General features: G+C 41.9%; 1 long non-coding RNA gene across 1 annotated transcript in view; it reads left to right on the top strand.

The window, feature by feature from the left end:
- The window catches only part of LOC138268290 (uncharacterized), a 77,340-nt gene extending 63,580 nt beyond the window's left edge, over positions 1-13,760 (top strand). Inside the window, exon 3 of the long non-coding RNA XR_011199971.1 lies at positions 12,315-13,760. This is a non-coding gene — a long non-coding RNA (uncharacterized lncRNA). The remainder of the gene's footprint in view (positions 1-12,314) is intronic.
- Positions 13,761-15,476: the final 1,716 nt, after the last annotated feature.

The raw sequence follows: 15,476 nt of genomic DNA, 5'->3' as shown, positions 1-15,476 counted from the left end.
GGATATAAGGTTATCACATGCATGATTGCATACATGTGTTGCACAATATTAAGTTAAGGCGCTGCATAGTCAGTAGAGTGTTTTTCCCAATACAAAAATTGTAAGTGGTTAATATCTGTGATTCGAAGTTGGGTTTCTAGTATGTGTTCTAATATTTTGACACAAGGGGACACCTGAAAAGCCCATGTTGTTAACATTTTCCTCCAAATCCAATCTGAACACTCAAATTACCATCCTGGAACTAATGTCCGGAAGTCATTTCATGGTCTATGAGATTTATGGTTTGAGGGTTATGCTCTCTTGAGCGTGGAGGGAAGTGGCCAGTTGCTTCCAACAGTATTCACTGTTTAGAGTCAAAACAATTGATTAACATTTCGAAGTAGTTGAATTGTTCATATTTTTTAAATGTTGATGATGTATGTATTTATGCCTGTAAATAGAAATGTGGCCACAGAGTGACATTGTTTAATATTACATTGTGTTATTATGATGTATAATGTTCAACATATGACTGAGAAGATAAATTGATGTATTTGGTGTTTGTAAGGACTAGTGCAAAGATTTTAAAAGGAGAAATATTGGGTAGACAGATAAACTTTAAATTTCAAAAATTGTTAGAAATATGGGTGGATTAAGGGGACTCCTTTAAAGCACATGCAAAAGACCTTTCCACGTGATCAGATAAAATTACAGGAATATTGATAGAAGTGGTTTAAGGCAACTCAGAAGCATAAATATCCCTTGCCAAAGGAAGGGACAGTTAATGACAAAATATTAAAGCACATTGTTAAACACCTTAAGAGTAAATATGTAGGAGCTAAATTGCAAAAGTGAGAAGCCATCTTAGCCTTATGGTGATTTTTATGCGAGAAGTCTGAGAACTCCTCAAATGTTGACAGCACTAGTACACTGTCCGCTCCTCCACGTACCTATGACTCAATGAGTACTTCCCCTAAAGTACCTGGTATTTATTCACTGACAAAGCTACAGGAAGCCGCATTGGGATTTGAGAATCCTGAAGTTGAGACCCCTTCATAATCCTCAAGGAGATCCTGTAATGTTGCCCTACAGATGTCAAAGCCAAGATACACAAGTACTCCCAGACAACAAGTAGGAGTGGGTGACTGTCAGTTTTCAGGACATTTAGAAGCACAGTTTACACTGCATTTAGATGGAGGGAGGTGGCCTCCGTGTTGGGCCGGCCAAACAGACATGCGCACTTTGTATGTTCTCTACCCAGCTGTATTGCTTAGCCAAGTGGAGAACATGCCCAGGCTCCCACTTCCAGTCTGAGCGGCAAAGCCAGCCACTCATACCAATCACTACACTGCCGTCATGTTGGTGACAGCAGCGCCGTGATTGGCTGGGAATCTGTGAGCAACCAGAAAGAGGAAGAGGATGACAAGGACGGAGGGAGACTAAAGCTTTTTTTTTTTTTTTTTCTAAAGCTAGGCACTCTACTTATGATATCCGTACTCAAAAAAAGCCCCTTATTGATCTTGACCATACAAAGGGAGCGATGGGATTGTCTAATCGCATTGACACTAGAGAGAGAGAGAGAGAGCAAGACATGTTTCAGTGGTTTCAGAGAATGCATGGCCACCCAAACCGCAGGATGAGATCTTGTGAAGCTACAGGAGAATTGACACTACATGATAAACCAATGAAGCAGATGAGTGTTCAATCAGTTTTATGCAGCACTGACCTCACCTGAATGAGATTGTTGCTGCGGGAGAAAATACTTGGTACAGTGTTATACCTCATGTGGGTAATTTAGCAGGATGGACTGAAGGTTTAGCCCTACAGATGAGTCCATGGCCATGAAAAGGGTCTTTTGATCCATGTGACATGGCAAATGCTGAGGAGTGTATTCTTTATGATAAGGAAATTCCAGACTGGGATTATACCTACATGCGGAAATGTTTGCGCGTGTGGCAAAAATATGCCAGACAGCATAACCCCCAATATTTTGTCACTCCCCTAAATCAGATGCTCAGATACAAACAGCATTAATGACATTTCAAGATAAATACCTGCAATGCAAAAAGTTAATATGCAATATCAACACATAATGTATGAATTATTACATTGCATAAGATTTGTCACTTTGCATTATGTTGCCCGTAGAGCGCGCACTGTCCTGGTGTTGACACTTATGGCCTGTGCCTCCATCCCCTGAACAGTGTGATCGCAGCCACTGACTCCAGGTCCCTGATTGTCTTGGGTATTAGGTGTGGACTGGGGTCCCTCTACAGGTGGGCACACTGCTGATTCCTGGGGACAGAGGTGTGGGTATGCTGGGCGGGTGTTGTGGTGTTGGATCCTGATGAGGTAGTCTCTGTGGTGGACTGTGAGTGGGCTGGGGTGACCGGCTGTCCAGTGGTCCCTGATGGGCCATGTTGTTGGTCCAGATCCTGAAGTCTAGAGTTACTGTCATCACTGGGGGCATCTTCTGTTGGGGGACTGGATAGTCATGGCACCTCCTCTCCGCTGACATTGCTGGAGCACCTGTGAGGATGTAAGTGGTGTATTATGCTTCATGTCTGTGACATATTGTACATCCCTGGCTTCCCCTCTATTGTTGGTGTTGCCCTGCCACCTTTTACTTGTGTATTGTGATGTATTGTGTGATTGTTAGTTTCCCTATGCTGTACATGCTTTGGTGATGGGTGTCCATGCCGGGCTGAGAGGGCTGTCCATGCATTGGTATAGCATACAGAATTTGGCATTGGGGTTAGTCATATGTGTAGGTGCAGTATGTGGGATGTAGTGGAGTCATGGGATTGAGGGTGAGAGGGTGAGATGGCATGCAGGTAAAGGGGTGATAAGTAGTAAATCTTTACTCACCAGTGTCCAGTCCTCCGGCTACTCCAGTGAGTCCCTCAGGATGCAGTATTGCCAAGACTTGCTCCTCCCATTTGCTGTATCTGTGCTCCAAACAGCTGTAGCTCTACCCTGACTATTAGCTCCACCATGACCCTTAACTCCTCATCAGTGAAACAGGGGTGCCTTTGTGGGGACACAGGTGGTGTGTTCTGGTGAGACTGTGTTGAGTAATCTGGTGAGGTTTATGTTGTGGGGTGCGTGAGTGATGTATGCATGTAAGTGGTGTGTGTGTGTATAGTTGTCGCAGTGGTCTTGGCATCAGTCTGGTGGCAATAATTTGTATTTGCAAAGGGTTGTGGGTAATGAGGGTGTGTGTTTTATAGTGCTGTGGGTGTGGTGTGTGTATGAATGTCAGGTGTGTGTTTTTAGTATTGGCCAATGTAGTGTTGTTTTGTATGTGGGTGTCCCTTCTGAGCGCGGCGGTATGTACCACCAATGGTTTACCGCCGTTGAATGTCCACCGTGGTGATTCGTGAGTCATAATGTGATGGGCGTTGTTTTGTTGGCATAACGGTATGGGTGTTGGGACCGCCACTTTATCACTGACCTTGGGGCTGGCGGATTTCTGTATGTGTCATAGTCACCAGATCCTCGGGTTCTGCGCAAGTTCTCCCCACGTCGTCCACTGAACAGCTCCAAGACTCTGATAGATCACAGAGGCTAAGAGAGTTCAAGGGGAGAAGAGGGGATTAGGAAGGGAAACAGATGGGAAGGAGACCTGTAGTAAGAAAAAGGTTAGAACACACAATATGAAAATGATATCTCCTGAAATCAATACTAGACTATGGGGGGCATTCTGACCCTGGCGGTCGGTGACCGCCAGGGTCACCGACCACGGGAGCACCGCCAACAGGCTGGCGGTGCTCCGTTGAGCATTCTGACCGCGGCGGTTCAGCCGCGGTCAGAAACGGAAAGTCGGCGGTCTCCCGCCGACTTTCCGCTGCTCGGGAGAATCCTCCATGGCGGCGGAGCGCGCTCCGCCGCCATGGGGATTCTGACACCCCCTACCGCCATCCTGTTCCTGGCGGGTCTCCCGCCAGGAACAGGTTGGCGGTAGGGGGTGCCGCGGGGCCCCTGGGGGCCCCTGCAGTGCCCATGCCAATGGCATGGGCACTGCAGGGGCCCCCGTAAGAGGGCCCCACAAAGTATTTCAGTGTCTGCAAAGCAGACACTGAAATACGTGACGGGTGCAACTGCACCCGTCGCACCCCTGCAACTCCGCCGGCTCCATTCGGAGCCGGCATCCTCGTTGCAGGGGCATTTCCGCTGGGCCGGCGGGCGCTCTTTTGGAGAGCGCCCGCCGGCCCAGCGGAAATGTAAGAATGGCCGCCGCGGTCTTTTGACCGCAGTGCGGTCATTTGTCGGCGGGACTTTGGCGGGCGGCCTCCGCCGCCCACCAAAGTCAGAATCAGGCCCAATGACTCTAAGCATAGTCATTCTGAAAACATGGACAAACTAAGAATTAAGTTTAAAATGACTAAGTTTCAAGATGGCCGGATACCTGTAAGGGAATCAAGATGGATTAAATGAAAACTTTCTTATTCAAGTACTTTCCTTTACATGAGAATCAGAAAAACATTCTGACTAAATTTTAAACCAGTCATATAAATCCTTTTTTGAGAATGCATACTAGGACCATACAATATTGCATCTAGACACTCTGATCTTCTGTGTACTCTTAAAATGTTTCAACACAAATTGCGCATATTGTAGATTTATATATATATATATATATATATATAGTAAACACCATAAAAGGATTGTGCACCATGAATAAAACAATATGGATTCAGGAAAAACAAATCACATAACTTGTCAACTCGAATATTACAAGATAAATATCTTAGAATAATGGCATACAATAAACAACATGAATTAACCTTGAGGAGAGAATCGTGCGTTTTGCCGATTCGAGTGTCACCATCTAAAAAGCCAAGAAATGGTAGTACGCAATGAATATCAAAGTCAAATCATCATTAAGCAAATCGCGCGTCTTGCCGATTCGTAAACCACGATGTAAATGCCTAGAAATAACAGCTCACAATGAATAACAAGATCAAAGTACAATCAAACGAATCATGCGTCTTTTGCCGATTCTTAAGCCACCATGTAAATGTCAAGAAATAGTAGCGCGCAATGAACAACAAAGTTAAAACACCATAAAACGAATCACGCGTCTTGCCAATTCTTAAGCCACCATGCAACTGTCACAAACACTCAAGTGCATATTTCACATGCGCAAAGTACTCTGTCAAATCATAAAAGAATTAGGCCCAAGAACATGAGAGTTCTCGATAATGGCGTCAGGAGGCCAGCCCAACCACCGTCTTACCGCCCAGAACAAGGGTCTCCAAATGAAGAATGAAAGTCAGATGTCTGGAAGATCAAATAGGCCACCGGGACAGGAGCTCAGGAAGTAGCTGCTGCTCTGCACCGGGACCTCTGAATAGTGAGCACTTGGAGCTGGGCTGGCTCCTTTTAATAGAGTCTTGGCCCAGCCCACAACCACACCCAGGCATGTTGCAGGGAAAGTCTCTAGAAAACCCTGGAAAGGGACCCCACCCTAACACACTCTGAAAGCCTGCAGCAATACATTGCAAATGAACAGCATTTGTAAGCACATTAAATAAGTCTTCAGGATTGAACTCTGCAATGCAAAAGGTTAAACAACAACATATCAGCACAATGCATAAATTACATTGTTTTGAGAGTGCTGGGTTTTTGCATTCGAGTCGCCACTAGAGCGCGCACTGCCCTGGTGTTGACAGTACTCCCCTCTCCCAGACGCGCTCTAGGGCCTGGTTTGCCTGGATCAAGACGATGAAAGCGTCTCACAAGTACTGGAGCATGAACATCAGATGCGGAAACCCATGAGTTACTTTCAGGACCATAACCTTTCCATGAGATTAAGTACCATAGATTACGCCTTCATAGTTTAGAATCCAACACTTTCTTAACTTCATATTCTTCTTCTTCCTGTACTAGAACAGGAGCTGGATGAGGGTGGACCTTTTGGACTGCCCTTTTCAATAGGGAAGTGTGGAACACTGGATGAATCCGTAAGGATCTGGGCAATTGTAGTTTATAGGTTACCGGATTGATTTGCTGAAGGACTGTGTAAGGACCTATAAATTTGAGATTAAACATGTGCTTCTTCTTAAAGTCTATATGGTTTGTGGAAAGCCACACTTTGTCACCTGGTTGATATTGAGGTCCCTCACAATGTTTCTTGTCATAATGCCTTTTGTATTTTTGTTTGGCTTTTTCTAAATGTGGTTGAATCTGTTTCTGGGTTTGATGCAAATGCTGAATGGTTTCTGACACAGCTGGAGTAAGAGAACTTTCTTGAGGAATTGTGATGGGCAGGGTGTCAGGATGATAGCCAAATAAACCAAAAAAGGGTGTAACGCCAATAGAAGTGTGGAATGAGTTATTGTAAGCCAACTCAGCTAACCGGAGCATAGATGTCCAAGAATGAAGTGCCTTTTCAGCGTAGGCATGTAGGTATTATGTCAAAGTCTGATTTAGTCTCTCCGTTTGACCATCTGTTTGAGGATGGTGACTAGTAGATAGCGTAGATGTCACCTGGAGTGTTTTACACCATGTCTTCCAGAAATTGGAGGCAAATTGCGACCCCCGATCGGAGAGGATAACTTTTGGCAGTCCATGATAATGAACCACTCTGTTCAGTAAAATAGTTGCCAGTTCACTAGAAGTGGGCAATTTTTTACAGGCAATGAAATGTCCATATTTCGTGAGACTATCTACTACCACCAGAATTACTGAATGCTGTTGAACCACTGGCAGACCGGTAATAAAGTCTAAAGAAATGTGCTCCCATGGACGACTTGGGGTTGGAAGTGGATGTAACAAACCCTTTTGGTTTTGAATGACTTGTTTTAATGCAAGCACAAACTTCGCAGTTGTTTACAATTGCTTTTACATCTTTTGTTAGGGTAGGCCACTAAAAATAGTGTTGGATCAGTTCAAGAGTTTTAGGAATACCTGGGTGTCCTGCCGTTAGTGTTTCATTGGTTGCATGTTATACCATCTTGCGAAGTTTGGTAGTAGGTACGAACAAACAAGCGTCATGAAAGGGTAGTCCTTGCTTGATTGACCTTTTGGGATTTGCTTGGGCCCATGTTTGCCATTTTTCAACAGTGAAAGAGTTGCAAATTTCTTCAAAGAAATCTTCAGTTTTTATGATACATAGAACCTTGTCAGGAGCAATGATAGCTCTGGAGGCTTGAAATGCAGGCAACGTGGTAGACTATTGACGAGACAAGGCGTCAGCTTTGCGATTATCTTTACCAGGCCGGAAGGTTACTACAAAATCAAATTCGGCAAAAAACAGCATCCAGCGTAATTGCCGAGGGGTCAAAAGTCTGGCGGAACTCATGAATTGAAGATTACGATGATCAGTATTTACTGTGACAGTGTATTTGGCACCCAACAAATGATGTCTCCATTCTTTAAAGGCATCACGAATCGCCAGAAGCTCTTTTTCACCAATGACATAGTTCTGTTCGGCTTCGTTCAACTTCCGAGACATATAAACTACAGGATGAAGTAGACCAGTGTCTTTATTTCGTTGTGATAAGACAGCTCCTTTTGCTACATCTGAAGCATCAGCTTCCACTATGAAAGGTCGATTCGCATCAGGATGAGCCAAGACTGGGGCAGTGGAGAAAGCTTTCTCCAAAGTCGAGAAGGCTTGATCAGCTTCTGGGGACCATACAAACTTTTATTTCTTCCTTAGTAGCTTATTGATTGGAGCCACTGTCTGGGAAAAATGATTCATGAATCTCCTGTAAAAATTTGCAAACCCCAGGAAACGTACATCACAAACAGTCTTTGGGGTGGTCCAATCAGATACAGCTTTTACTTTCTTTTCTGCCATCACCATACCTTGAGGGGTGAGAATAACCCCTAAAAACTCAACTGTGGTAACATGAAACTCACACTTGGTTAGTTTGCAATATAAATGGTGTTTTCGAAGGGCTGCAAGAATTTTCTTGACATGTTGGACATGTTCGTTTTCATTGTCAGAGTAGATCAAAATGTCATCGATGTAGACAATGGCAAATATGTTGAGGTACTCTCTAAGAACGTCATTCAAGAAAAATTGAAATGCTGCTGGAGCATTACACAGACCAAAAGGCATGACGGTGTATTCAAAAAGGCCATATCTTGTCTTGAACGCTTTTTTCCATTCGTCACCCTCTCTCATTCTGACCAAATGATAAGCACCTCGAAGGTCAAGCTTCATGTAGATTTTTGCTCTCTTTCCTTGTTCCAATAATACCGGAATTAGAGGTAAAAGATATTTATTCTTGATGGTGACTTTGTTCAAACCCCTATAGTCAATGCAAGTTCGAAGTTCTCCATTAGCTTTGAAACAAAAAACAAAGGCGAAGCTGCAGGAGACTTACAGGGGCGAATGAAGCCATTCTCCAAAAATTGATCTAGGTATTTTCATAAATGTTGATTTTCATGTTCTGACAGGGCATGTACACGACAGTTGGGAAGTATCGCACCTGGGACTAGATCAATTTGACAGTCATAAGATCTATGAGGAGGTAGAGTCTCTGCTCCTTTCTCAACAAATACATCTTTGTAAGATGAATCCTGTTTGGGCAGCTGAATTTCCTTCTCCGCTGCAGTAGCTATGTAAGAGTTACAAACTTTTGGTACTTGAATCTTTTGGAGACATTGTTCGTTACATAGCGCAGATGAGAACACGATTTTTCGTTCTGCCCAATTGATCTCTGGATTGTAATGAGTTAACCATGGCAAGCAGAGGATAATCCCATATTGGGAGCATGGATCACGTCAAGAATTATTTTTTCTTTATGTTTCTTTCTTTGATTCTTATCTTCACAAATCATCGACAAGGGGATAGTCTGAAGAGTTACTGGACCTCCAGTCAAGAGTTTTCCATCGACTGCCTGGATGATTTCTGGGGTCTTCTTTTCAATACATGGGATCCCCCATGCACGAACCAATTGGACATCAACAAAGTTCCCAGGAGCCCCAGAATCGACTATAGCTTTTTTTAAATAGATCTTTTTCTTGACCTGAACTCTTATTTCCAGTTTAAGATGTCTAGATTGTGAAGGGTCTACGGTAACACCCAAGAGCAACCCTTCTCTGCATCTTGGGCGTTTTAGTTTTCCAACTTGACTGGTGCATTGGCTGCTACTTTCTGAACTGGACCTTGCTTGTTCTTTGGTTTGATTGGACAATCTTTGGCAAAATGACCCTTCCGCCCACAATAAAGACATTGTGCATTTTTTCTGCGTAGGTCCTTTTCATCTTTGGTCAAATGTCTTCTGATGGTTCCAATTTCCATTGGTTACGGTGTTCTCTCTTTCGAAGTTCTTGATTGTCTGTTATCATGAACACGCCATGAATATTTTTCAATCTTGTTGCGCGTTCCTTTACGTTCTGCTAAACGATGATCAAGCCTCAAGACAAGGTTTATTAATTCTTGACAGTCTGTAGGTTGTGGGTCGATTTGCGCTAAGATATCTTTCAGTTCCTCTTTGAGTCCCTTGTAAAACAAGACCGCTTGTTTTTCTTCAGGCCAGGATGTCTCGGCAACCAGCCAGTTAAAGTTGGCAAAATACGACACTAGGTCTTGATTCCCTTGGCATGAATCTAATAATTCACGATCTGCTGACTGTGTTACAGTTCTACGATCAAAAACTCTCTCAAACTCACAAACAAAATTTCTCCAGTTGTACAACAAGGGACTATTTTTACACACAAGAGGATTTGCCCAAGTAGCTGCATCCCCAGCCAAATATGATAACAAGAAAGCTACTTTGGACTGGGCATCGGGGAAAGTATGTGGTCTGCAGGTGAAGTGTAGTTCCACTTGAACCAGGAAAGATTGCGCTTTCAAAGGGTCACTTGAGAACATTTCTGGGGGAGCTAAAGGAATTGCGGAAGGAACATTTAGGGAAATGTTTGTCGGATTACTTCCAGAAGCCTGAGAAGAAGTACCTGACCAGGACACACCTCTGGGACTTTGTTCCTTCTTCCCTACCTTATCTTGCAACTGACTCACTCTCTCAGCCAAGCTAGTTGTCAATTCTTTGGATGATACCACCTCTGCCTGGAGCTGGGTGATAGCCTTGACTAACTCGTCCAGCGTGGCCATGCTGAGAACATACACAAACCAGGAGGATAATGATTCGTGGGCTCACTATTCTGTCAGAGTCACCAGATCCTCTGGGTCTGCGCACGTTCCCAACACGTCCACCACTGAACAGCTCCAAGACTCTGATAGATAAATCACAGAGGCTAAGAGAGTTCAAGAGGGGAAGAGGGGATTAGGAAGGGAAACAGCTGGGAAGGAGACCTGTAGTAAGAAAAAGGTTAGAACACACAATATGAAAATGATATCTCCTGAAATCAATACTAGACTATGACTCTAAGCATAGTCATTCTGAAAACATGAACAATCTAAGAATTAAGTTTAAAATGACTAAGTTTCAAGATGGCCGGATACCTGTAAGGCAATCAAGATGGATTAAATGAAAACTTTCTTATTCAAGTACTTTCCTTACCATGAGAATCAGAAAAACATTCTGACAAAATTTTAAACCAGTCATATAAATCCTTTTTTGAGAATGCATACGAGGACCATACAATATTGCATCTAGACACTCTGATCTTCTGTGTACTCTTAAAATGTTTCAACACAAATTGCGCATATTGTAGATTTATATATATATATATATATATATATATATATATATATATATATATATATATATATATATAGTAAACACCACAAAAGGATTGTGCACCATGAATAACACAATATGGATTCAGGAAAAACAAATCACATAACTTGTGAACTCGAATATTACAAGATAAATATCTTATAATAGTGGCATACAATAAACAACATGAATTAACCTCGAGGAGAGAATCGTGCGTCTTGCCGATTCGAGTGTCACCATGTAAAAAGCCAAGAAATGGTAGTACGCAATGAATATCAAAGTCAAATCATCATTAAGCGAATCGCGTGTCTTGCCGATTCGTAAACCACGATGTAAATGCCAAGAAATAACAGCTCACAATGAATAACAAGATCAAAGTACAATGAAACGAATCGCGCGTCTTTTGCCGATTCTTAAGCCACCATGTAAATGTCAAGAAATGGTAGCGCGCAATGAACAACAAAGTTAAAACACCATAAAACGAATCCCGCGTCTTGCCGATTCTTAAGCCACCATGCAACTGTCACAAACACTCAAGCGCATATTTCACACGCACAAAGTACTCTGTCAAATCATAAAAGAATTAGGCCCAAGAACATGAGAGTTCTCGATAACGGTGTCGGGAGGCCAGCCCAACCACCGTCTTACCGCCCAGAACAAGGATCTCCAAATGAAGAATGAAAGTCAGATGTCTGGAAGATCAAATAGGCCACTGGGACAGGAGCTCAGGAAGTAGCTGATCCTCTGCACCGGGACCTCTAAATAGTGAGCACTTGGAGCTGGGCTGGCTCCTTTTTATAGAGTCTTGGCCCAGCCCACAACCACACCCAGGCATGTTGCAGGGAAAGTCTCTAGAAAGCCCTGGAAAGGGACCACACCCTAACACACTCTGAAAGCCTGCAGCAATACAATGCAAATGAACAGCATTTGTAAGCACATTAAAAATAAGTCTTCAGGATTGAACTCTGCAATGCAAAAGGTTAAACAACAACATATCAGCACAATGCATAAATTAAGTTGTTTTGAGAGTGCTGGGTTTTTGCATTCTAGTCGCCAATAGAGCTCGCACTGCCCTGGTGTTGACAGTATGTGGCTGTATTCTGTCGGATTGGTGTGTATGTGTCATATTCGCCACTGCTGCGGTATGTTGGTGGCCATCACCGCGGTGGTAAGTGGGATTTACCACCAATGTCATAATGAGGGCCTATGTCTGTTACATCTCTACCTGTGCAGGATTAAGGCCTGAATGCAGCCAACCCATTTAAGTAGTATGGATTCTAGTTGGTGCCACGAAACATGACTCTTCAGCAGAAGTTTTATACATACAGACAGACAGGACAGTAAGGATGAAATAGCACAAATGAAGAAACCAGTCGTACTAACACTGCAGAAACGATACAAATGTCTTAGGTTTAAGATTTTGAGGAGTACCACACCAACCAACTGAGTGTAGTAGTTCTTTAGTCAATCCTTTATCCCCAGATGGACTGGATCAATTTATGCCCCTGATCAATGGTATCCTGATATTGAAGTTTCCTGGTGGGTCATGTTTTATGGAACGGAACTGACATTAGACAGGATGCAGTAAGAAAGTGTGCGAGTTTTTGGGACTACAATGTTGCACATTACACTTGAATAAATAGTTCACTAAGTCCTCAGACAGTCATGTGATTAACACATATTTATTTGTTTCAGAGGAAACAGCACCATAATGTAAGAAGGAATATCAACTGCAGTGCTACAATAGGTAACGGCGACATGCATGGGAGCACCAACAGCCACCTATTACTGACAGTGTGGAGAACTACTGTACGCTCAGCTACCACCGAACTGGAATGGCTTAAATAACATAGTCATCTTGCATGCCCCTATCTTGGTAATTCCAGGGGTCAATTAATTAACGCTTCATGAACACCTCATGAGCTGTCCAAGGACTTTGTTACATCATCACAGAAGGAGAACAACTGCAGAGTATTATGGCACTACCACCTGGAATGATATTCCCCAAGAGTACCAGTTGTTTAATGATGCACAGTTGTTCTTTGAAAGTATTCTGCTATTTGTTCTGACAAAGGCAACTGCTCAATGGCTAGAGATAAGTCAATGGGAACTAGAATTTGAGTAATTTGATATTTCAAACTTGCTCAAGTAATTTTGCACTGGCCTACTATTAATGTTGCTTTGGCATTTTGAACATAAATTATTCCTTGGGGGGTTGGAATGTGTATAAAGCAATATTATTCACATGTTCAGCATCACCTGCATACTCTAAAACACATCTAAAACTCTAAAACACATTTTAATGGAGATAAAAAAATATAATGCTTGATTATATTTTTATATGAGAGCAAACATAATACTAATCTTACTCTGACAATGATAAAGAAGTAATGTACTTCTAAAATAAAAACTTATTTACATGGGCACTACATATTTTGAAAAAAAGGTTCCAGTAACTGAAGTTTCATTCAGTACGCCTCTGTGAGTATTTTTCTCTTAGATTGTGACAGCTTGTGTGTACTTCCAGGAGTCTGCGCTCTCTTGAGTATCGAAATATGATTTAAGGTAAACTGGCCTTTTTTAAAAGCAACTGTTGCAAGGCATTTGTGTATATTACAACAGAAGTTTACCTACAAGCCTACCAGCATCAAAAACATAGGTCTGCCATCTTGGGGATGCTCTTTAGCAAATTATAAAGTATAAGAAGTAGTAATGCATTATCTTCTGAACTTTCCATCTGGTAGAATCAATTTATCGTTTGATTTCCACTTCTACAAGCGGGAACAACCCATAGCAACCTAATCATATGTAAATCTAAACGAGTAAAAATATTGTGTGTATGGAGAAGGAAACAGATAAGCCACTTATACAAATGATTGCTCTTTACAATCCATAAACTTATACTTTAGCCAGAGTTCTTAGTCCAAATAAGTGAATAGTGTAATAGAAGACCTCATTACATGAGAAAGCATATCTCCTATGTATAACACTTCCCCCAAATGCTTTCATTCTATCCATGTTTGTGGTTACCAAATTCAAAGATCCAGTATTATTCTCAGGAGAATATATTCTTGTTCGTATCATCTCCTGTTCTGTAGTTCTAAATTTTCAAATTTTCTAAACTCATTTTCCGAACTGATTAGCGTGTACTAATTTTAGGTCTAGTGTTAGACATGACCTTTTGATTTTACAAAAATGATATGTATATGTCAATATACTTTCATAAATGGGGTTTTCAGCTCCCTCTCTTTATCCATTGGTCCATTCTTGTGTCTTCCACCCACCAAAGCATACAGCATGGGGCAGAGTGTCAACCTACTTCAGCCACTGGCTACCGTCACCTTGAGTGACTGCATTTAGCCCTTTCACAAGAAGCACAACCACATACAAGGTAGTTCCCTTCATTGGTAATGTTTTTTATTTTTACTTGATTACTTCTCCTTTAGTGTTGCTTTTGCTCATTGATCTTGATGTGATAGCAAGACAGTTTTTATCAAGGAGAGCACAGGGCACATTCCAACTTTATCAGTTTGTTGTACAGCCAGAGCTAAGTTATCCATTTTAGAGCCCTCATTTTAGTTTGACATCTATTTCTAATGATGACCTTTTACATAGTTTCCACTAACAAAAGAATATGCTGCTAATGCATTTATTCTTGTCAGGCATTGTTGCCCTGTTGTCTGCACATTTTGTTCCAGGGTCGTAAATCAGAATGTGATGTCCTTGTTTTATTTTCTGTTTTATTTTCTGTGCTTGTCAGGAGACAACTCATTTGTGCTAGACAAACCAAAGAAGCTGTTCTGTTTCTCTGTCACAATATGATAAGGACAATGCTTCATTATATAAACAGTATTCATGCTAGGCTTGGCGAGAGGGGCACTTCATGCTGGGATTATCATGAAACGACTGTGAACGGTGACTGAGATGCAGCCCTGCCGACATGGACCTTCATCTGGCAAATGAAGATAGCGTGCACACTTAGAATGGCTTCCTGATCCATAATACCAAGGTATGGAGGTTAGTCTATCCCAACTGATCTGCAGAGGATACTCCTGGGTATGCTGTCTTTAGTATAGGTGCTAGAGACAGATAGGATTGGGGTGACATTAGTAACAATTAACATGGTTACATTTTGTATGTTTCACCATTCTAATAATGCTGATTAGAGTAATTTGTCTCATATGTCTAACAATTGCAGCTCAGATTTTCTCTGCAAGAATACAATCGTTTCTCTGTCACAATGGTGGTGGATAGCCCATTTGCCAAAATATAAATACCCTTATATCCTATAGGATTTATATTTTGGTAGGTGGGCTATGACTGTTGTGACAGATTAACCTGTCTGCTGAAATCTAAATCAGGCCCTAAGTCTCTATATTGTGAAGTTCTTGTTGACATAATACAGAGTCGTACTGAACTCACAGGAACTGTATAACAAGTCCCTGTCTCCTGCCAACACTGTTGTAAATTCCGGTGACGTGACCTTTCTTTGTCTGACTGCTGCTTTTTTCACAACCTGTTAACAGCCCACATGAACTCTGAACATAAACTCATGGGGGTGTTTGCAACCCTGTCTGCCTGGCATTCCTTCTATCTTTCTTTCATTTGTTTTTTTCTTTTCTCTTTTTTCTTTCCTTCTTTCTTTCCTTCTTCATTCTTTCTTTCTTTTTTTTCTTTCCTCTTTTTTCTTTTTCTATTTGTTTTTCCTTTCTTTCTTTATTTCCTTCCTCTTTCATTCATTTTTTCTTTATTTCCTTCATCTTTCGTTCCTTCTTTCTTTTCTTATTTGTTTTTGTCCCTCTTTTTTCCTTCTTTCTTTCTTTGCTTATTTGTTTTTCTTTCATCTTTTTCATTCTT

Source organism: Pleurodeles waltl, chromosome 12 (genome assembly GCF_031143425.1).
Source record: "Pleurodeles waltl isolate 20211129_DDA chromosome 12, aPleWal1.hap1.20221129, whole genome shotgun sequence".
NCBI classification, from domain to species: Eukaryota; Metazoa; Chordata; class Amphibia; order Caudata; family Salamandridae; genus Pleurodeles; species Pleurodeles waltl.
The sequence above is the reverse complement of the archived record's forward strand: the minus strand, read 5'-3'. Positions and strand labels throughout refer to the sequence as shown.